We start from the raw sequence: 21,406 nt of genomic DNA, 5'->3' as shown, positions 1-21,406 counted from the left end.
AAGGGAAGGGAATTCTGTAATATTCTACAACATGATGAACCTTGAGGGTATTTTGTTCAGCGAAATAAACCAACCACCAAAAGACACAGGCTGTGTGATTGCTGCGTGAGTGAAATCAGACTCACAGACGGAAATCGGAATGGAGGTTGCTGGGTGCCGTGGGATGAGAGAGTGAGGAGTTATTGTTTAATGGGAATGCGTCAGTTTCATGAGACCAAGAGGCATGGAGACGGATGCCCAGGTGCTCCAATACCACTGAAACCTACACTTAAAAATGGTTAAGATGGCAACATTTAGGTCTATTTTACCAGGATAAAAATATTTTTAAATAACAATTTTGACAGTACAAAGACCAGTGGTTGCCATGGGTTCAGGGGGAGGGCAGGATGGACAGGGGTGCACAGAGGGGTTTGCAGGCCAGGGAGCTCCTCTGAGGGATGTCCATCGCTGTCACTCCTCCTGACCACGGGGTGCACCTCGCCAAGAAGCCAAGGTAAGGCCCGTCTGAGTGAGCGGCGTGTGTTAACGTGGGGTCACCGTTGTCACAGATGCACCACCCTGTGGCAGGAGGGGGGCTGCGAGGGAGGTGTCCGTGTGTGGGGACCGTGGGTATGTGGGAACCCTGTACCCTCAGTTTTGCTGTGCACATGAAAATGCTCTTAAAATATGAAGTCCATTTGAAAACAGTGCAAAGGAAGAAGTAGTAAGACAGACACTCCGTGCTGGCTTTCGCACCGAGTAGCTTTTGGCTTCCTTTGAGTTCATACTGCAAGCTAGACAGGCATGCTCTGTCCCGTAAGTTTGCCCAGTCGTTACTGCGTAGGAACTGATTGTGCAAATTCCATCAGCTTTTCCACTTTCGAGAAGCTCCTGAAGTCAGGTGATGGAGGTGATGGAGCCTCCAGCCGGAAGCAGCCAGGCATTGAGAGCCTCGTTCTATGTTCACTCTCAGGCTCACAGCGAAGTTCAAATGATCCCAATTATTTAAAAAAAAAAATACTTATCTATTTTACTTGAAAGTCAGAGTTACAGAGAGGCAGAGGCAGAGAGAGAAAGAGAGGTCTTCCGCCTGCTGGTGCTGGATCACTCCCCAAATGGCCACAAAGGCCAGAGCTGGGCCGATCCAGAGCAAGGAGCCGGGAGTTTCTTCCAGGTCTCCCATGTAGGTGCAGGAGCCCAAGCGCTTGGACCATCTTCTACTGCTTTCCCAGGCGATAGCAGAGAGCTGGACCGGAGGTGGAGCAGCTGGGACTCAAACCAGCATCCATATGGGATGCCAGCACTGTAGGCGTTGGCTTTACCCAATACACCATAGTGCTAGCCCCTCCCAATTCTATTACAATGAAAATTAAAGTTTTATGTTTGAAATAAAAATGCAAATAAAAGCCTCACAATGTATTCTATTTTTAATTCTTTATAAAGACTTATTAAAAGGCAGTTATAGACGTAGTATATAGTAAATATATATTTTGTTATATAGATATAACCAGTTGTATCTGCTGGTTCACTCTTCAAATGCTTTAGCTGGGCCAAGTCAAAGCCAGGAGCCAGAAACTCTATCCAGGTCTCCCACGGGGGTGACAGGGGCCCAAGCACTTGAGCCACCACCCGCTCATTAGCCCAAGCACGTGAACCTCCAGGGTCATTAGCAGGGAGCTGGATCAGAAGTGGAGCAGCCAGGCCTCAATAGGAGCTCTGGTGTGGGAAGCCGGCTCACCTGGTACGCTACAGGCTGACCCCTATGGTTTTCTCCTTTGACGTAGCAGGAGGTGCAGAAGCTCTGCGCGGGCAGAGGATGCTTTCTCTCTGCTTGCCAGTAGACGCTGGTCATTCACTGCCACCTCTTCCCTGTGTCAGCACAGGCTGTGCTCCACAGGTGTGTGAAACAGAAAAGCCACACCTGTCTAGTGGCCTCCCCCAATGCAGCTTCACTCCTACACAGTCCATGCTGGGCCCAGCTGGCCTCCTCGTGGCCACTTGGATCCTGAGGCTCCGCCACTCCCACTGAGCCCCCTCCACGACACCAGGGAAGAGGGAGGTACTCATTGCTGAGTTAGCCTGGGCGTGATGCGCACTGCATCTCGAGTTTGGCTGGCCGGAGCCAGCCCACCTGCAAGGGGCCGGGGATTGTGGTTACCGTTATGCTAGGATGGAAACTAGTTCAGATATTGGCAAACAGGGACAGGCTCACCAAAGTTCTTGCATCTGCGTGACAGCGAGGCGGCAGGCAGAATGCAAAGCCAACCCAGCCTTTTAGCTGAGCATAGAAATACAATTCTCATCTGGAGGTCTAACAGCGCTGGCATCGATTGCGCACCAGGTGAGCAGACTCAGGTTTTGGGGATTCTACAACAAACTGGCAACTGTGGAGAGACGCTGGCTGCCAGTGGACAGCTCCCCAGGGGTGCACCAGCGCCTGGCAGACCTGAAAGCTGGCCTGCAGCAGCCGGAGTACTTGCTAACGTCAGGGACACCCCCTGGTGGCCGACTGCTGGCCAAGCATCCTTAGCCTATGGTGTTTTTCCAGTCAAGAAACTGGTCTTGAACTTGGCTCAGATTTGGAATCTGGGAGTCGTCTTTGGTGGCCAACGTAATATCTGGTGTGCTAATTCAGCTGGGTTTGTGGTTTAAGGGGATTTTCCCTTCTTGGAGCTAGAGCGATCATTGCCATGAGAGATTGCTTTGTGACTTGACAAACTTATAACTTGGTTCTTTGTCAACAGATAGATGGCAACGAATAATACGAGCTCTATTCTTGCACTTTGTAGGATGCATTTTACCAAATTGGAAACTTTTAATTAATAACCTGTTATACAAAGTAACAGATAATGTTTCACTGTTACACACTTGGCCACAGTTCTCACCGAGTTTGAACTGGAAGAGGCCACAGAATAGGGCTCTGGATTATGGTACTGTTTTCCAGCTACAGGCTTTTATTTTAAAAAGCAATTTTATATATACAAGCTTTGCTGCTATTATATCAAGGGGAGCCAATACAGAGAAAATAGAATACACTTGGAATAATGGTTTAGAAAGAATTAGATTAACCCAAGTGCCTTTGGTTCATACGACCTAAGTAAACCTTTGGTAAATAAGCTGTTTTACATTCTTTAAAGGGAATAAAGATGTCTTCAGAATGGTTAACATATATTTGTGCCAGGGTTTGCTGCTCAGGAAATTTTATACTTTGAGAAATATTTAAAATCATAAAAGTGTATTTTGACCCAAGAACAAATAAGACAGGTGAAGGTACACACAGTCATTGCATCCTGTGAATTAATCACAACAATTTAGCTTTCACCACTTTTCTTTCAAAAGAAAATGACTTAATGATCATTTGGGGCTAGTACTGTGATGTAGCGGTTAAAGCCACTGCCTGCAATGCTGGCATCCCATATGGGCACCAATTCGTGTCCCAGGTGCTCCTCTTCCAATCCAGCTCTCTACTGTGGCCTGGAAAAGCAGTGGAAGATGGCTCATGTGCCTGGATCCCTGCACCCATGTGGGAGACCGGGAGGAACCTCCTGGCTGGCTTTGGCCTGGTCCTTGTGGCCTTTGGGAAGTAAACCAGGGTGTGTGTGTAACTTTCACATAACTTTTTTAAAGTGACTGTTGTCTACTACCTCAGTTTAAGTGATCCAAGTATACCTGTGGAAGACAGACAAGAATATAAAGGAGATACATGTGTCCAAGTATAAATTCAGGTATGCTTGACTGCTTGAATTCTATAAAAAGGCAGTGTGTTTGGGTCTATTAATAAATATGTCTTCACTAAATGCTGGCATAAAGCAGGTCAACATTGCTTACCAGGTTTTTTGTTGTTGTTGTTGTTAGAAATTAAGGATACTGAGAGTAAGAAAAAGATCTAATCCATACATGGAAATTACAACTAAAAGGAGAAAGAAAACCATCGGTATGTGAAAAAGTAAGGCATGTTTTTGTTTGGTTAAGCTATGGGATATAAGACAATTTTTTAAAAAGACTTATTTATTTGAAAGGTAGAGCGAGAGGAGTCTTCAGCCCACTGGTTCACTCCCCAAATGGAACTGGGTTGATCCGAAGCCAGGAACTTCTTCCGGGTCTCCCTCATGGGTACATGGGTCCAATGGGCCATCTTCTGCTGCTTTCCCAGGTGCACTAGCAGGGAGCTGGATCAGAAGTGGAGCAGCCGTGACTCCAACCGGCACCCATTCGGGATGCCAGCGCTACAGGCTGTGGCTTTAACCCGCTGCACCACCGTGCCGTCTCCTCGTGTGGTCTTTAAATAATGAGTGAAGTTAAACCACCTGTGAAAAGCACGGGCCTCTGCAGTTGCCCACACCACTGTAACACCAGAGCTAGCTCGCTCCAGCCGTCTTCTCCCACAGCCCCAGATGGAGGAGACCGGTTTTCTTCCCCATTTTCTGGAATTCTTTAGAAAATTAAATCCATATTATAGGGACTTTAACAAACGAGATTGACAGTCTCAATTTTATTAATCGTTTGTGTCATAATAAGATGTGCTTATCAATGCTATGTCTGGGGTCAGTTTTGTGGCGCAGAGGGTTAAGCCTCTGCCACTGGCATCCCATAATGGTTTGAGTCCCACCTGCTCCACTTCTGGTCCAGCTCCCTGCTAAGGTGCCTGGGAAAGCAGTGGAAGATGGACCAATTATTTAGGACCCTGCCACCCACGTGGGACACCAGATGGAGTTCCTGGCTCCTGGCTTCAGCCTGGCCCAGCCATGGCTGTTGTGGCCATCTGGGGAGTGAACCAGCGGATGGAAGTGTTTTCTTTCTCTCTCTTTGTAACTTTCAAATAAATGATTTTTTTTTTTAAAGAATGCCATCTCTGATCCCTTGCTAAGTCTTAACTGATGGTTCTACTCCTGGTTTGGGATGAGAAGTCTCTGATGACAGACCCTATTCACCTTTCCGGCTTGCATTACAGATACCGGAATGTTAGGACATTAGAATGTTGCTGTGGCGTGGTGATGTACCTGCAAGATGAACTTATGCAGAGCCGCCTGGGCGGAACCCTGTACGATGTAGACAGTTTCCTCAGTTATACCGGGGAGTACAGGTTTCCTTGCAGGGAATGTCCACGGCTTCCTTTCTGCCAGTCCTGAGTAGCCCACTATGCCCCGTTTCAGCAGGAAGTGGCTAGCTCTGTCACCATTCCTGTGCTTCTCAGGGGGTGACTGACCCACACAGAGTTTTTTTTTTTCTTCTTCAAGATTTATTTGAAAGGCAGAGAGAGAGAGAGAGAATCTTCCATCTGCTGGTTCACTCCTCAAATGCCCACAACAGCGGGGATGAACTTCAGCCAGGTCTCCCAGGTGGGTGGGATGAACCCAAGTCCCCGAGCCACCACCTGCTGCCTCCCAGGGTGCGCGTTGGCTGAAATCTGGAATCAGGTGCGCAAGTCGGGGCTCCGCCCAGGCCCTCCTCCAAGCATTCCCAGACCCCAGAGTTTTCTCCTCTCCAACAAGTTGACTAAATGGGATCACTGGAAAGGCGCAGGCCCCTGAGCTCCTACAACTTTGCAAAGATTCCTCCAAACATCAATCCCCAGGTTCCCTTTGGGGAGAGCGAGGCAAGGCGCTGGGCCTTCCTACAAAGCCCAGCTCACACGCCGGGCTCGCCCTCGCCGCCCTGCAGGCTCCCTGGCTCTACCCCGCGCACCTGGCATCAAAGCCCTCCCACGGGGCGGGGCTTTGGGGGCGTGGCTCCGATGACGGATGGGCGCGCGGGCGTGGCCTGGCGCTGCACTGACCTGTGCCCGCCCCCTTCACCACCACATGGGAGACCCAGAAGAAGCTCCGACTCCTGGCTTAGGATCCGCCCAGCTCTGGCCATTGCAGCCATCTGGGGAGTGAACCAGAGGACTGAAGACCTCCCTCTCTCTCTGTCTCTACCTCTCTCTGTAACTGCCTTTCAAATCAATCAATCTTTTAAAAAGAAATCCATCTGTGACCTCACGTGACAGTTTGTGTTCTATCCCCAGTCTGCCTTCTGTATTGGACAGCATTTGCTTTCCCATTTAAGGTTTTTAATCCACATAGAATTATTTTATTCAAAAAAATCTTGACAGTTTTGTAGGGGTATAATTAAAGCATAAAATCTGTTGCACTTTGACATGTACATGAAAGCACTTCCTAAAGGCCTCGGAGAATAGAATTAAAAGAGGAGTTAACTTCAGTGTAAAAATGTGACGTCGGCCTCTGGTTTCGTCATGGACACTTCGTATGAACTTGAAGTGCTGTCAGCTAGTGTCTCTAGCCCAGGCCTCTTTCCTGGGTGTCTGTGTGGGTCACCTGCGCTGCAGCTTGGATGAGCAGGTGACGCCTTGTCACTGCTGGGCAGGGCTCCCCTTGTAGGAGTGCGTTTGCTTGTCTGTTCATGTGTGGACAGGTGTTGGGTTGTTTCTGGCTTTGCCCGTGACAGCTGCAGCTGCTGTGAACATGTGTTCACAGTTTGTACGGACACACGCTCCGCTTTCTCTGGATGCGAGGAGTGGAATGTTTGGATCCTGTGACCGGCGTCTCGGGCTGTGGGTGCCTGCACCATTTTACAGTCCTGTCTCCTGGAGAGATATGGGCCAGGAGAGCTTTTCACAGGTTTCTTTGAAAGCTCCGCGGTGTGAGACCGGCAGGGTGTTTCCTGGATGGGTCCCAGATCATCGGTCTGCGGGGTAGAGGTGCCCGGAGGTGCTGTTATGCCGTCTCTGCTGCGATCCACCTGCTTGCTCTCCCGTGGAACCCTGCTGCCCACGCCAGTGACGTAGGCGGCAGTGGCGCTCAGTCTGCCTGTGGGGACAGTCGGCCGCTCCCCCTCCTGGCAGCAGGGTCAGTGTGGTCTGCAGACGGGCACCTCCCCACGCCCACCCTGGCCTGTTCACCCAGAGGCCCTGCCTGCTGGTCGTGGTCCCTTGTGTCTGGCTTCAGTTACCGAGATTCAGAAAGAGAGCTGACGGAAGTATACGAGTCAATCGTTGGACGGTGGGCAAAACACTAGTGAGAGACAAAAGGAACAGCTGTTGGTCCGCAGCAGCACTCGGGGAAGTGCTGGGGTGTATCTGGGAACCCGGAAGTCAGGTGGCCTCTGGGGGCTCAGTTCCGAGGTCTTCCACTGGTACTGAGCCACGTGGTGAGGGTCACACAACAGCGTGGATGTCCTTTGTGCCACTGAATTACACACTTTATCATGGCTTCCACCCCGAGCCTTGAGGCCACAGCAGCTTTGTGACCTCCTGACAGGAGTTTGGGGGTCCCTGGGCCGCCCCACCCCTGCTCCTGCAGAGGTGCAGCTGTGTGGGGGCGGGGAGGAGACAGTCCAGTTAAGCACCCTGCAGGGTGTTGGAGGATCAGAGCAGCAGGTGACTTAGGGTGTTTGGCTGCAGAACAGATCGAGCTGTGGCTGTAGAGATGGCTGAGGGATCCCACAGGGGACTAACGTGGTTTAAGGGAGCCGAAGGACCCGCAGTGTTGCCATGGAAACGGCTCCCACAGTCCGAGGTGCAGTATTCTTGGGAAGCAAGGCTCCTCGGAGTCCAAGTGTGGGACAGAAAATGCGTCCTGTGACCTCGTGTGGGTGTTGGAAAGCCGGGAGATGACTTGCTGCTCTTCGCTGCTCACTTGAGAGCTGGGGATGGAGGGGCTTTCAGTGGAAGGGCCTCACCTCATGTTGGAAACTGAACAAGAAGTGCACCTGCCTTACAAACTTCCTGCAGACTATTGGGCAAAATGTGGAGTTACTCCTGTGGTTAATCTGTTAGTCACTGGAAAATGAAGTGTCAAGAAAAGTCACTTAAATTTAGTTCATCTGCTTTTAAGAGAAAACTAAACCATTTTTTCTGGATCATTTTATATATATATATATACACACATATATACATATTAGATTTTATTGATTAGAGTTATGGGAAAGGGGGGAGTTCTCGTCCATCTGCTGGTTCACTTCCCAAATGGCCAGGAATCTGGAACCCATCTGGGTCTCCCATGTCGGTGGCAGGGGCCCAAGCACGTGGGCCATCCTCTGCTGCTTTCCCAGGTGAATTAGCAGGGAGCTGGATCAGAAGTGGAGCAGCTGAGACTCGAACCAGCGCTCATGTGGGATGCTGGAGTCATAAGTGGTGACTTAACACACTGCGCTACAACATCAACTCCTGGAGCATTTCTTTTGGACCATAAAATGTGTGCTATTGATGACCAATATAAAGAAAGTATGATAACTGGGAAAAATAGTCAATTTGTCTTCAGTATATTTTACCATATAATATAGGAAGAAAAAGTTACTTAAAGCTTCTGTGGTTGGGAAAAATTTCCCGAGTCGTACATGCACGCTTACACAAGAATTAGCCAGAGAGGGGCGGGCACTGTGGCATAGCAGGTAAAGCTGCCACCTGCAGTGCCAGCATCCCATATGGGCACTGGTTCGAGACCTGGGAGCTCTACTACCGATCCAGCTCTCTGCTATGGCCTAGGAAAGCAGTAGAAGATGGCCTGAGTCCTTGGGCCTCTGAACCTGCATGGGAGACCTGGAGGAAGCTCCTGGCTCCTGGCTTTGGATTGGTTCAGCTCCGACCATTGAAGCCATCTGGGGAGTGAACCAATGGATGGAATACCTCTCTCTCTCTCTCCCCCTCTCTCTTTCTCCCTCTCCCTCCCTCCCTCTCTCTGTAACTGTCTTTCAAATAAAAAAATCTTAATAGCCAGAGAAAAAGTTGATAACCTTGAAAACATGAAGAACTGTGTCCATCCAATTAAGCTGATGTTTGTAAAGCATTTTGAACATTACCTCACATGAAATAAACACCAAAAAAAGTTAAATAAAAGTTGATAAAGGGAGACTGAGAAGACCACCTCTAATAGAAGGTATCTTGAACACATGACTACCCAGACTTGTATCTAGAATGTATAAAGAAAAATTGCTGAAAATGTATATACAGATAGAAAGGTTTAATGGGGCAGCCACCTTGAACAGGGATTTTACAACAGAAAAGCTCCAAATGGTCGCTAAGTGACCCCACCAGTGTTTGGGGAAAGGAGTGTTAAAACCAGCGCACCTCCCTCTGAAGTGAACCCCGAACCCGTGGGAATGTGTGGCTAGCCAGCGGTGTTACAGGTGCCTCTAGTGGCTCTGCTATGCCTGTTCTACAGACAAGATCCTGCATGTGTGCCATGATCCGAGATTAAAAGCAACAAAAGCAGCCGCCAACAAACAGAACACACAGCGTGAGGTGTACCCACACCACAGGGAGTGGTAATGGATGACCTCCAGGGCACAACAATGCCGAGTGGAAAACGGAGACACAGCCCCTGTGCAGAGTGGGGCCAGCCTTCGGTCCAGTGGCTAAGATGCCTTTGAGGACGCCTGCACCCCATGCTGTGGCGCCTGGGGTCAGTAGCTGTCCCCGGCTCCTGATGCAGCTCCCTGCCAGTGTAGACTCTGCCAGACAGCTGTGATGCGCGGGCGATCGGGTTTCTCCCCCACTCTCCCCCCCCCCCCCCCACCATGGGAGATCCCTGGGTTGAATTCTCGGCTTCTGGCTTTCCTGCAGCCCAGCCCTGGCCACTGTGGGCTTTTTGAAAGGACTGAATCAGTTAATGGGAGTGCTTGCTTACTCTCTCATGAATAATTTATTTTTAAATGTTTATTTTTTGAAAGCCATGTACAGGGGCAGGGGAGATTGGTCTTCCATCCACTGGTTCACTTTCCAGATGACTGCAAAATGTTGGGGTTGGGCCAGGTTGAAGCCAGGAGCTTCTTTCCGGTCTCCTATGTGGGTGGCAGGCACCCAAGCACTTGGGCCACCCTCAACTGACTTCCCAGGTACGTCAGCAGGGAGCTGGATGGGAAGTGGAGCAGCCGAGACTTGAACTGGCACCCATAATGCAGGCAGTGGCTTTACCCGCTATGCCACAGTGCTGGCCACATGAATAATGATTTTAAAACTTTAAATTTAAAACTTTAAAAAAGAATCTATACAGTATGATGTTATTTATATACTGTTCAAAAACAAATTTATCTGGGTCGTATAAAGATGTGTACCGTTTTTCAAGGGTGGTGGAATTCCAAATGAAGCCAGAGAGAGACTGACAAGATTAGCTGTGGTGGGTGCGTCTTGATCACCTGTCAGGATCACTTTGGGTAAGGGGTGTAGGTCCACCAGTGGCTTGGCCGCACCCCCGGTGGGGAGGAGCCTTGGGCACCCGTTTTCCACGCCCCCTCTCAGGTGGAGGAGGAGGGCTCTGAGGGGCCAGCGGCAAGGTCTTTGGGTGCTGGCCGTGGTTTCCCGTGACCCGAGTGGAAACGTCACAGGTGTTAGCTTTCTCATCCGTTCTATGTACTTGATTCTGTCACGTGTGTGTGTCTGTGTCTGTCGGCTCTTTCCTTCCTCCATAGCACACGCGCAGGTGCCCCGAGGCCCACAGTGCCTCAGCCTATGGTTGTTCACCCACACAGCGCCCCACATGGCAGGACCAGTGCAGCTGGTGGGGTCCTCGTGTCCAAGCTGTCCGTACTAACGTGAGGCAAAAGGAGACCTTGGCCACCCTCTGCTGGGAAGGACTCCAGCACACTGATGGGTGCAGGGGTTCCGCCCTCCACCCTGCTGGGGTCAGCCTGTGAGTCCAGGGGGCCCAGAGCTCTAAGCCTCCAGACCAGGCCACCCTGTGGGTCCCCATGCGGCCAGCGGCCTCCCAGGCTCGCGGCTGTTTCAGGCCTCTGCCACTACTATGTTCAGAGCGGAGATGGCCGCTCTGTCCTTTGCCCCGTGCCAGGACACACGTGCTTGGTGACTGGTGGCTAAAGAAACTCCCTCTTCCAGGCAAACTGCCTTGCAGAAGGGTCGATGGCGGGACCTGTCCCTTGGCCTCAGGCCTTTGGGGTGTGCCTAGACCCACCCTGAGCCCGGGGAGGGAGTCCGTGGCTTTTCAGATCTGGTCCTGCCCGTGATCATGCACAGGTCAAAGGTCAGTTGGTTGCTGCTCATGGCTTTGCCACTGCACTGCCCTCCCAGGTCTTTCCTCCCCCTGGGGACACAAACAATCCTTTTACATACCCAGCCCCAGGCACGCGCTCCCCTGCTCCTGCAACAAAAGGGACAGTGAGTAGCTGTCACTTGCTCTCTGACCAAGCCCTTGGGTAGCCTGGCCTGGCGGCCCAAGCCACAGCCGGCGCATTGCCAGCATCCCACACTGCCCCGAGTGCCAGGAGTGGGGGAGCTCCGTGTGCTTCCCGTGCCCAAGCACTTCCTGTGTCCCTCCCTGGCCAGGAGGCTCCTGCAGTGGCTGATGGACAGCGGAGCCCTGGGGCGGGGGTCCCCGGGGAGTCACGCAAGCAGGGACCAGCTGGACCACACCCCTCTGTGGGGAGCACAGGAAGACGAGGAATCTGTACCTTCTCTTCTCTCGCTTGGGAAGCTCCCCCTCCCAGTAAAACCTGTCCCTTAGGCAATGCCCTTAGGTGTGGAGACTCCCCTCCACAGAGGGACCCGATTTGCATACTCAGGCAACGCCATGTCACAACAAAAAACGGTCCAGAGATGACCATAGGCCCGTGGACAAAAGTCCTCCGTAGCCCTCACGTTCCCAGGCCTCTGTCATCTCAACTTTGCCCCCGCTGGCCCAGAAGGACACTGGAGCCCCCTGTGGCTCTCGACAGAAATTGCAGGATCGCGGGGCACAGAACGACCAACCGGAGCCTGCGAGGGGTCTCCTAAGTTCCCAAGACGCCCGTGTGTGTGGTGAGAGTGAGCACCTTGCATGCGTCTCCGCGCTGGGCAAGCCGGGAGGCCCCAGCCGAGTGTCTGGAGCAGGAGAGGGTTCCCAGGGTCACGGCCAGCCTGCTGTGAGTATGCCAAAGCTTCATTGTCGCTGGCCTCCGCCTAGGAAACTCGGTCTGTAATCAACATGCAATTACTCGTCAGCTTTGCCCAGGTAGCCGGTTATTGTAGAGTCACCGTGGCCATATCCCCGGTAGACCATCAGGGAACAGACGAACCATGGCAGGTAATGCTGTGGTACATGTTAAAACGATGGATAGATCTTAGCAAAAATAAATACATACATACATTCCGGGGCCAGTGCTGTGGTGTAGCAGGTAAAGCCACCGCCTGCAGTGCTGACATCCCATATGGGCACCGGTTCGAGCCCCAGGTGCTCCACTTCCGATCCAGCTCTCTGCTGTGGCCTGGGAAAGCAGCAGAAGATGGCCCAAGTCCTTGGGACCCTGCACCCACGTGGGAGACCTGGAAGAGGCTCCTGGCTTCGGATCGGTGCAGCTCCAGCCGTTGAGGCCGTCTGGGGAGTGAACCAGCAGATGGAAGATCTGTCTCTGTCTCTCTCTCTCTCTGTGCCTCTTTCTCTCTAACTCTTTCAAGTAAATAAATAAATCTTTAAAAAAATAAATTCCCCAAGCTATTAATCTTAATTATTAAACTGTTTTAAAAAGGCCAAAAAGTGCAAGGGTGTGGAGTTGTACAGAGATACCCTAGACTGAGTTGTCCAGGAGCCCTGGCCAGGGAGGACACAGACCTTGTCCATGTGGGAAAGCAAATCCAGTCCACACCCATCAAAACACGAGTCTCCACAGAAATCTGAGAAATAGGGGCTGGTGCTCTGGTATATTAGGCTAGGTGGCTAGGTGCTGGCCTGTGGCGTCAGCACCCCCTATGGGCGCTGCTTCGTGTCCCAGCTGCTCCACCGCCAATCCAGCTTCTAATGGCCTGGGAAAGCAGTGGAAGATGGCCCAAGTCCTTAGGCCCCTGCACCTGCGTGGGAGACCCAGAAGAAGCTCCCGGCTTCAGATCGGCACAGCTCTGGCCATTGTGGCCACTGGGGAGTGAACCAGTGGGTGGAAGACCTCTTTGTCTCTTCCTCTTTGTAATTCTATCACTCAAATAAAATCTTAAGAAAAAACCTAAGAAATCAATGAAGAAAAATGGGGACACATTGGCAGCTTCATAAATGTCACATGTGAAAGTAAAGGGACAGTCATTATACTGTTTACCTTAGGAAAATCTCAAGAAAACACAACCCTGCTTTTTGTCCCTGGTGTTAGCTGATCACTCTCCTTATCCCAGTTCAGAGGGGACAACTGGGGCAGGAAAGCCTTGATTCTTGGTTCAACAACTGAACCAACAGACACGTGTGGCCTTCCCACTTCTAAGATGTTAATTTACATCAAATAACAGAATACCAACCACTTAAATACCGGTCTTTCCCCAAGCCTCAGTGTACACAGGTACAAAATTATTTTCATTATTACATCTCAAAATCACATTGTTTTATCTTTTTAAAAAGTTTGAGAGAAAGAGTTACAGAGAGGGAGGAGAGAGAGAGGTCTTCAATCCACTAGTTCACTCCCCAACTGGCCGCAATGGCTGGAGCTGGGTCGATCCAAAACCAGGAGCTTCTTCCGGGTCTCTCATGTGGGTGCAGGGGCCCAAGCACTTGGGCCATCTTCCACTGCTTTCCCAGGGGCATTAGCAGAGAGCTGCATCAGAAGATGAGCAGCTGGGATTCAAACTGGTGCCCATATGGGATGCCAGAGCTACAGGCGGCCAAAAGGCCACGTGCCCTACGGTGTGGGACAACAAGGGGAGCGGGCAGCAAGTTCTAGGCCTTTTATTCACTTCCAAAGCGGCGTGGCTACATAGTCTGATTGGCAGGTGGGTGTACAGGTGAGGTCAGGTAGGGGCATGAGATCATTAAAAGGGGCAGGTCGAAGGTGTGGTCTCCAGCTCACAGATCTAATCAATTTAATCCTATCTTCTTGCCTATTTCAGTTTTGGGTCTCAAATTTAGATCCTTGAGCCATTGTGTGTTGATTTTTTTAAAGGGTGTAAGGTAGGTTCTTGTTTCAGACTTCTGCATGTGGAAATCCAGTTATCCCTACAGCACTTACTGAAGAGACTGGCCACCTTCTACTGCTTTCCCAGGCCATAGCAGAGAGCGGGATCGGAAGTGGAGCAGCCTGGATGTGAACTGGCGCCCACATGGGATGCCGGCAGTGCAGGCGGTGGCTTTACCTGCAATGCCACAGTGTTGGCCTCTTTTTTATTCATATAAATAAAAGGATGATTGGAAACTCTGCAGGTACCTCCAAACACACATGCTTTTTTTTTTTTAAGATATTTCTTTGAGAGTCAAGAGTTAGAAGAGAGGGAGAGACAAAGAGGTCTTCCATCGGCTGGTTCACTCCCCAAATGGCCACAACAGCTGGAGCTGAGTTGAAGCCAGGAGCTTCTTCCGAACTCCCACATGGATGAAGGGGCCTAAGCACCTGGGCCATCTTCCACTGCTGTCCCAGGTGTATTGGCAGGGAGCTGGATGGGAAGTGGAGCAGCTGGGACTTGAATCGACATCCATGGATGCTGGCGCTGCAGGCAGAGACTTAGCCTACTGTGCCACCGTGCCAGCCCCCACACACAGGCTTTTACCCTTTCTCCTTAGATTGGTCAGATTCCCCTGGAGAGTTAGGACTCGCTCCCTGGGGCCCTGCCACCCATTGCTGCCATTCGGGAAGTGAACCAGTGGATGGAAGATACCTCTCTCTCCCTCCAACTCTGCATGCCAAATAAAATAAATCTTAAAGTAGTTGCCAGAAACTTGAGGGCTACCCGGGGAGAAAGGGCTGCGAAGTCAGTATTGAACAGGCAGCATGCATGTGTGTTCATGTCCTGCCCGGCACCATCGCAGGTGTCCCCCAGCCGAGGGCGCGGCCTCTTACCCTCTGCAGGGAATGAGCCTCTCCTCCCGTGTCAGGGTGAGGGCAGCTGCCTGAAGAGGTAGAAGTGGGGACAGGACTTGGGGCCCTAACTGGCTCTCAGACCCCTCTCCCCGCCGCTCCCCCCACACCCCAGCCAGCCTGTGCTGCCCGCTGTGTGTCTCTGGGGGAGGTGCTGCCAGGTCGCATTGTTCCTGGCTTTCAAACACGTATCAGCCTTGTCAGCCTTCGTGTGTGTGTGTGTGTGTTGTGTTTTTTTTTTTCTATGGTTTCAAACAAGAAACCATGTCTTCATGAACTTGATGAAGTCTAAAGTTCTCACAGCAAATATAAAATATTGAAAGTCTACACCAGGACAAGCTGTAAAGACACGGATACTAAGGAATTACTTGTCTTGGAAAGAAAACTGTGGCAAGGTGTTGGTAATGAGACTCCTAAGGACACGGTGTAGATGAGTGGGAACCGACTAAGTTACTGAGAAAGACATTTAAAAAAATGTGATTCTTGCTAAAGGTGCTGTGTTAAGTCAGTCGGGCACAACTGAGTAAGGGGCCCGCGCTGTGGAGACCTAACCCCACTGACCGGCGCTCGGCATTGAGCCCCACGGGCAAAGTTTTATGGGGCTGGGGGCGTGGCAGCTCCCGGCCCCTCCCCCTCGGCGCATGGCACTTGGCTTTGCACACGGCTTTGTGTTCTGCGCAGGCGCCGTGTGGTATTTTGTTGAGTTGCACACAACTTAAAATGGCGGTGTTGCTCACCGCAGCGCCCGCCGGAAGGTCACGTGTTGGTCGTGTTGGGCTACTCTGGGCACGCACCCGAGGGTGCTGAGGGCGTCCTCTGGGGTTTGGGGTTGGGAGCGTCTTGGCCACAGTGGCTGGGAGCATGGATACATGGCGGGGGCAGGAGTGGCCCGATTTGTGAGCCAGGCCCTGTCTGCACCCTGTCTCGACCCCAGAGCAAACGGGGAGAGAAGCATCTTGAGCCTCTTCCGGGCTCTTGGCTTCGACTTGGCCCAGCTCCAGCCTTTTGCGGCCATTTGAGGAGTGAACCCATGGAATGGAAGACGTCTCTCTCTGCCTCTGCCTTTTAAGATTTATTTGAAAGTCAGTTACACAGAGAGGCGAGGCAGAGAGAGAGAGGTCCTCCATCCGCTGGTTCACTCCCCAAATGGCTGCAATGGCTGGAGCTGTGCTGATCCAAAGCCAGGAGCCAGGAGCTTCTTCCTGGTCTCCCACTTGGGTGCAGGGGCCCAAGGCCTTGGGCCATCTTCTACTGCTTTCCCAGGCCATAGCAGAGAGCTGGATCAGAAGAGGAGCAGCCGGGACTCAAACTGTGCCCATATGGGATGCCGGCACTTCAGGCCAGTGTGTTAACCCGCTGAGCCACAGTGCTGGCCCCAACTCTGCCTTTCAAATAATTTTTTTTTTAAACTAGACCCAGAAAGGACATCCCAGAGCAAGGTAGGCAAAGTGAGCAGTCACCCATGTGTTTCTCTTAGAGCCTCAAAAAGCATTGTTCAAGGTCATCACCAAGGTCAAGCAAAGGCAGTGCAGGAGCTGGGCCAGAGGCAGAGCCTGCTAATGGCAAAGACGGAAGAGCTGCAGGTTCAGATGGGAAAGTAACAGAACTGAGTCCTGTAGGAAGCGGGAGTCTGAGGGCCATAATGACAATCAAAATGTCCTCACCATTCAGGCGAAGTCACCAAGAGGCCTGGGGCTGGCACTATGGCACAGCGGGTGAAGCCACCACCTGCACTGTTGGCTCAAGTCCCAGCTGCTCCACTTCTGACCCAGCTCCCTGCTAATGGCCTGGGAAAGCAGCAGATGGTGGTTCAGGTACTTGGGACCCCTGCACCCACATTGGAGGCCCGGGTGAAGCTCCCGGGTTCTGTGTGGCCCAGCCTGTCGGACCCTCGCCAGCGAGGGTCCGACATAGTCACGACATGGTCACTGTTCATTGGTTCTCAAGGAACTTTTACTTGTGGGGGTAAAAGGAAAGTGGGGAGAGGAGAAAAGAGGAGGGGCCATGGCGGCGGCCCGCCCATATCCCCAATGTCCCTTTATGCTGCTATCGTCCAATCAGATGAAAGGGCGCGTATAGCCTCAGGTCGAAAGTTCATCTGTTTCACCTGATTCTTCCTAGTTGTTTATGCAGAGTCCATTCTGTTTCATCTGTTTCACCTGGCTGTTTTCGTAGGCCTTGTGGTCGACCGATTGCTGCAAACCATTTAGAGGAGGAGGTTCCCACAGGTGGCCAGCCTGCGGTTCCCCACAGCGCCCCCTTTTTTGTTATTTATGGCGTGGAGTCGTGCCTGTCTAGGTTCCCAGAGACGCTCCACTTGCTTCTTAGGTTGCTAGGGGCACTCGCCAGGATTACCCGTCTGGCTACCGCTTCGTCATGCTAAGCCATATCTGTTGCTGCGGGTCAGAGCGATACATAGCAAGCACAGCCTGTCGGACCACTACAGATATTTAAGGAAATTCAAGTCCTCAGGACAACAAAAGTGATTAAGCAAGACCTCAAGTAACAATGTTAATGCCATTTACAAAGGAAAAAACATACAAAAACATTCTTATTTACATTACACAATGCTTAGGTGTTAGCCTTGAACGTAACTTTCAAAATACCTTCAACTATATCCAACTCAGGTCACTTTGCTGATTTGCCGCAGTACAAATCACGTGCCAACGTCCTTAAGACAAAACAATTCTTCAAACAATACTGCAAGAACATCACTAAACACCATGAACTCAGTTTTGCCACTTTTTCCTATTCAAAAAACTTATAGTATATAGAGCTATAGCCAATGCATCACAATTAGCTACCGTATATTCTCCTATTCCCCCTTTTTGTTTATTAAAGTACAGGTGAGTCTGTTCAATTATTGCCTGCCCTTGGGGATTGTAGGGCACACCTGTGATGTGCTTTATGCCGAATTCTTTTAAGAATGTAGCAAAACAGGCCAAAGTGTACGCTAGCCCGTTATCTGTTTTGATAATTTTGGGCACCCCCAAGCAGCAAAGGACTGTAGACAGTGTTGAATAACCTGTTGAGTTCCTTCTTTGTTTAGAGCCGTGGCTGACAATTCCAGAGAACGTGTCCACCAACATGTGCAAACAGATCTGGCATCTTTGCATCTGCGTGATTTTAAGGCATTCTTCAACCTTCTGTAAGATTGCAGCTGTACGAGGTGAGGCGAGCTGCGAATCGCCTTCCAAAGTGTTAAACAATGGGCGCATTTCATCAGTGGTTAGTTTACAATAAGGCCGTATCCAGTTTAAGTTACCACATAATTTTTGGAAGTCATTTAAGGTCTTAAGTCCTGCGGTGGATGTGACAAAATCTAAAGGAGCCACAGTAGTTGGTGTTAACCTTAGTCCTAGCTACTGGACCACGGTGCCCTTTTGAATCTTTTCTGGTGCAATTTGTAACCCCGCCGTCTGCAAGCATGAGGTTAGCATGGTAAACGCTCTTTCTAGGGTGTCTTCTCTCGCAGCTGCCAACAGGTCTGCAAATGAAGTTGCTCTAAGACATCCTTCCCCCATAAAGTTACAGGGATGGCACACACGGAAGGTTGTACTTTGCCTGTGGTGCCTTCTTGATCTTTCCAATCTAGCACTTGCGCACTTCGGGATGGGGCAACAGCGGTGCCTAATCCTACCAAGGTGTTATCTTTCCTGGAGGGGCCATGAAGGAGGCCAGTCTTGTTCGGAGATAATACTAACATCTGCGCCCGTATCTAACAGCTCCTTGATTGCCTTTCCTTTGATAATAGGAGTCCATAGTGGGCGCTCGCCAAGAGTCATAGTGAGGGCTGCAAAATGCTTTCCTTGATTACCTCTAGCATCCTTTACAGGGCCTATTATTAGCAGCTGAGCAACGGGCTGCAATGGCGACAGCTGCACTATCCCCTTCATAGATTGGAACATTACTTTGAGCTGTGAGCAAGGCAACTGTATAAGCCCCGTTATAACCAGTAATCCCTTTAATGAATTTGTAGCCCTTCCTATAGTAACGCCTAAACCGTGGATATCATCCATGGGCTCCCGAGGTTCCACATCTATTGCCTGGATTCCCATTGGAGGTGTTAATACTAGATAGTTGGTGGCTCGCAGCTCTGTGCAGTAAACGCTTGCCGGTCCTTTTGAGATGGTCCTACTCCTCCCATGGTTTGTCCTCTTGCCCATTGAGTTTTCGGGCTCCTGGGTGTGGGGGCCCGCCACTCTTTTTGGAATGTACTATTCTGGCCACTTAATCTGGTGGGCGATAGGAGCGGATTGCCTGCCTTGTCTTGCTTAGAATAGCACTCATTTGCCCAATGGTTGCTTTCACCGCATTGAGGACACAGTCCTGGTTGGCGTCCCGATTGTCTGTTCTGTAATTCCCTTTCCATGTGACCTTTTCCACACTTAAAACATCTTTGTCCTAGCCCGTTATTGCATATAATTTTGGCCCTGGCAACTGCTGCGTGCTCGCCCGAGGCTACTTCATCCATGACATCCCTACAGATTTTTAGAAAGGTGGGAATGTCCTTGTGCTGCCAGGGTCTTAGAGCCTCGCGGCAGGTTTTGTTTGCTTGTTCATAGGCTAACCTTCGGACTAAAGGCATAGCCTCATCCATGGTCTCAAAGATATTGCCAGCAGCCTCCATTAATCTGTTCACAAAATCAGCATAGGGCTCTGTCGGGCCTTGTGTAATCTTGGATAAACTGCGTCTGATCCTCCCCTTTCCTTGGAATGACCTTCCACGCCCTCTGAGCTAGCTCTCTCACTTGCATCAAAACCTCATTAGGGCAACTAGCCTGGGCCTGTTCGTCATTAAAAGCTTCTTCCCCGTTTAGCATATCCTCGTTCCAGGCTGGCTGACCGTTCCTAGCGCTAGCATGGGCCTGAGCCCTCGCGAGCTCTGTGTAAGCCGCGGACCAGAGGAGGAAGTCTTCCCTCACCAAGCACTGCCTTGGAGCCAGTTTGCAGCAACATGGGGGAACTCCTCTTATGGGCAAGTGTGCCGAATAGGGGGGTGCAGAAGGAAGGGGTCTCTCATCCTCCCTATCTCTGTCCCGACCCAAGTTGGTTTTGTCTCCGTCTAGGCTCCCAGATTGAGATTCTCTCTGCGTTTCCTCTAGTAAATCAGCCCCTTCGTCTAAGAGGGCTGCTATTTCCTAGCTTGGTCGATCAGTTGCCATAACCTAAGGACTTCAGGCGATTTCTCTGCTGCCCTCAATTTCTTCCGACCCCACGCCATTGTTCCTGTTCTAACTCCCCGCTTTACAGCGGCTGCTTTCACGGGCGTCCTGGCTACTTTCTTAAAAGACAACTTGGTTGTCGAGGAATTCCTTTTTTCCCGGTACCAACCCTAGACTTCACCGCCCAGATTCCCGTGTTTTCCACACGTTCTAATTTTTTCCCGGTACCAACCCTAGACTTCACCGCCCAGATTCCCGTGTTTTCCACGTATTCTAATTTTTTCCTTCCTGCTTTCAGTGACCGGTCCGACTATCCGAGTCACGGCACCATTTGTCGGACCCTCCCCAGCGAGGGTCCAACGTAGTCACGACACGGTCACTGTTCATCGGTTCTCAAGGAACTTTTACTTGTGGGGGTAAAAGGAAAGTGGGGAGAGGAGAAAAGAGGAGGGGCCCCGGCGGCGGCCGCCAGCAGCGGTGGCTGCGCCAGCCCGCCCAGATCCCAGTGTTCCTTTATGCTGATATTGTCCAATCAGATGAAAGGGCGCGTATAGCCTCAGGTCGAAAGTTCATCTGTTTCACCTGATTCTTCCTAGTTGTTTATGCAGAGTCCATTCTGTTTCATCTGTTTCACCTGGTTGTTTTCGTAGGCCTTGTGGTCGACCGATTGCTGCAAACCATTTAGATGAGGTTCCCCAGCCTGCAGTTCCCCACACCAGTCCCTGCCCCAGCAGCTGCAGCCATTAGGGGTGAAGCAGTGAGTGGAAGATCTCTCTCTCTCTCTTTCCCTCCCTCGCTAACTGTGCCTTTCACAGGGCCAGTGTTGTGATGTAGCTGGTAATGTGATGTAGCTTCTGCTTGTGAGCCGGCATCACCTATGGCCACCAGTTGCTGTTCCAGCTGCTCCACTTCCAATCCAGCGTCCTGCACATGCCCTGGGAGAAGCAGCAGAGGGTGGTACAAGTACTGGGCCTCTGCTGCCCACATGGGAGACGCGGATGGAGCTCCTTGCCCCTGGCTTTGGCCTGGCTCAGTCTTGGCCATTGCAGCCATCTGGGTGATGGACCAGCCAACGGAAGATCTCTCTCTCTCTTCTCTGTCTCCCTCTTTGTAACTCTTTCAAATAAATAAGTCTTCAAGAAATGTAGTAACTCCACCTTTCAGATAAAGGTTAAAGAGCAGAAGTCATGCAAGACATAGGTGTTGTGAGATGCGGGAGTGGAGTGGAAGCCTCCCAGTGCGGTAGCTGAGGGAGGGCACTGGGATTGTGACCTACAGGGAGGAAAGAATAGCACAATCAGATCTCGCTCCTGCTCCCCAGGTGAAGCCCGCGGGGGTAGCAGAGGCAGTAAAGGATCGGAAGTCAAAGGAGAAAGAAGAGCAGTGAAAAACCAGTAGGATTTAGCAAAGCTTAACCTGGACTCGGGCCCGCTGCTCGTCAGAGGCAACAGATGCACGAGAAACCTTAATTACAAGGTTGGAAAGGGCAAAGAAACGATCAGAAAACA

The sequence above is a fragment of the Lepus europaeus genome, chromosome 11 (genome assembly GCF_033115175.1).
Source record: "Lepus europaeus isolate LE1 chromosome 11, mLepTim1.pri, whole genome shotgun sequence".
In the NCBI taxonomy this organism is placed as follows: domain Eukaryota; kingdom Metazoa; phylum Chordata; class Mammalia; order Lagomorpha; family Leporidae; genus Lepus; species Lepus europaeus.
Note: the sequence above shows the minus strand (reverse complement) of the source record.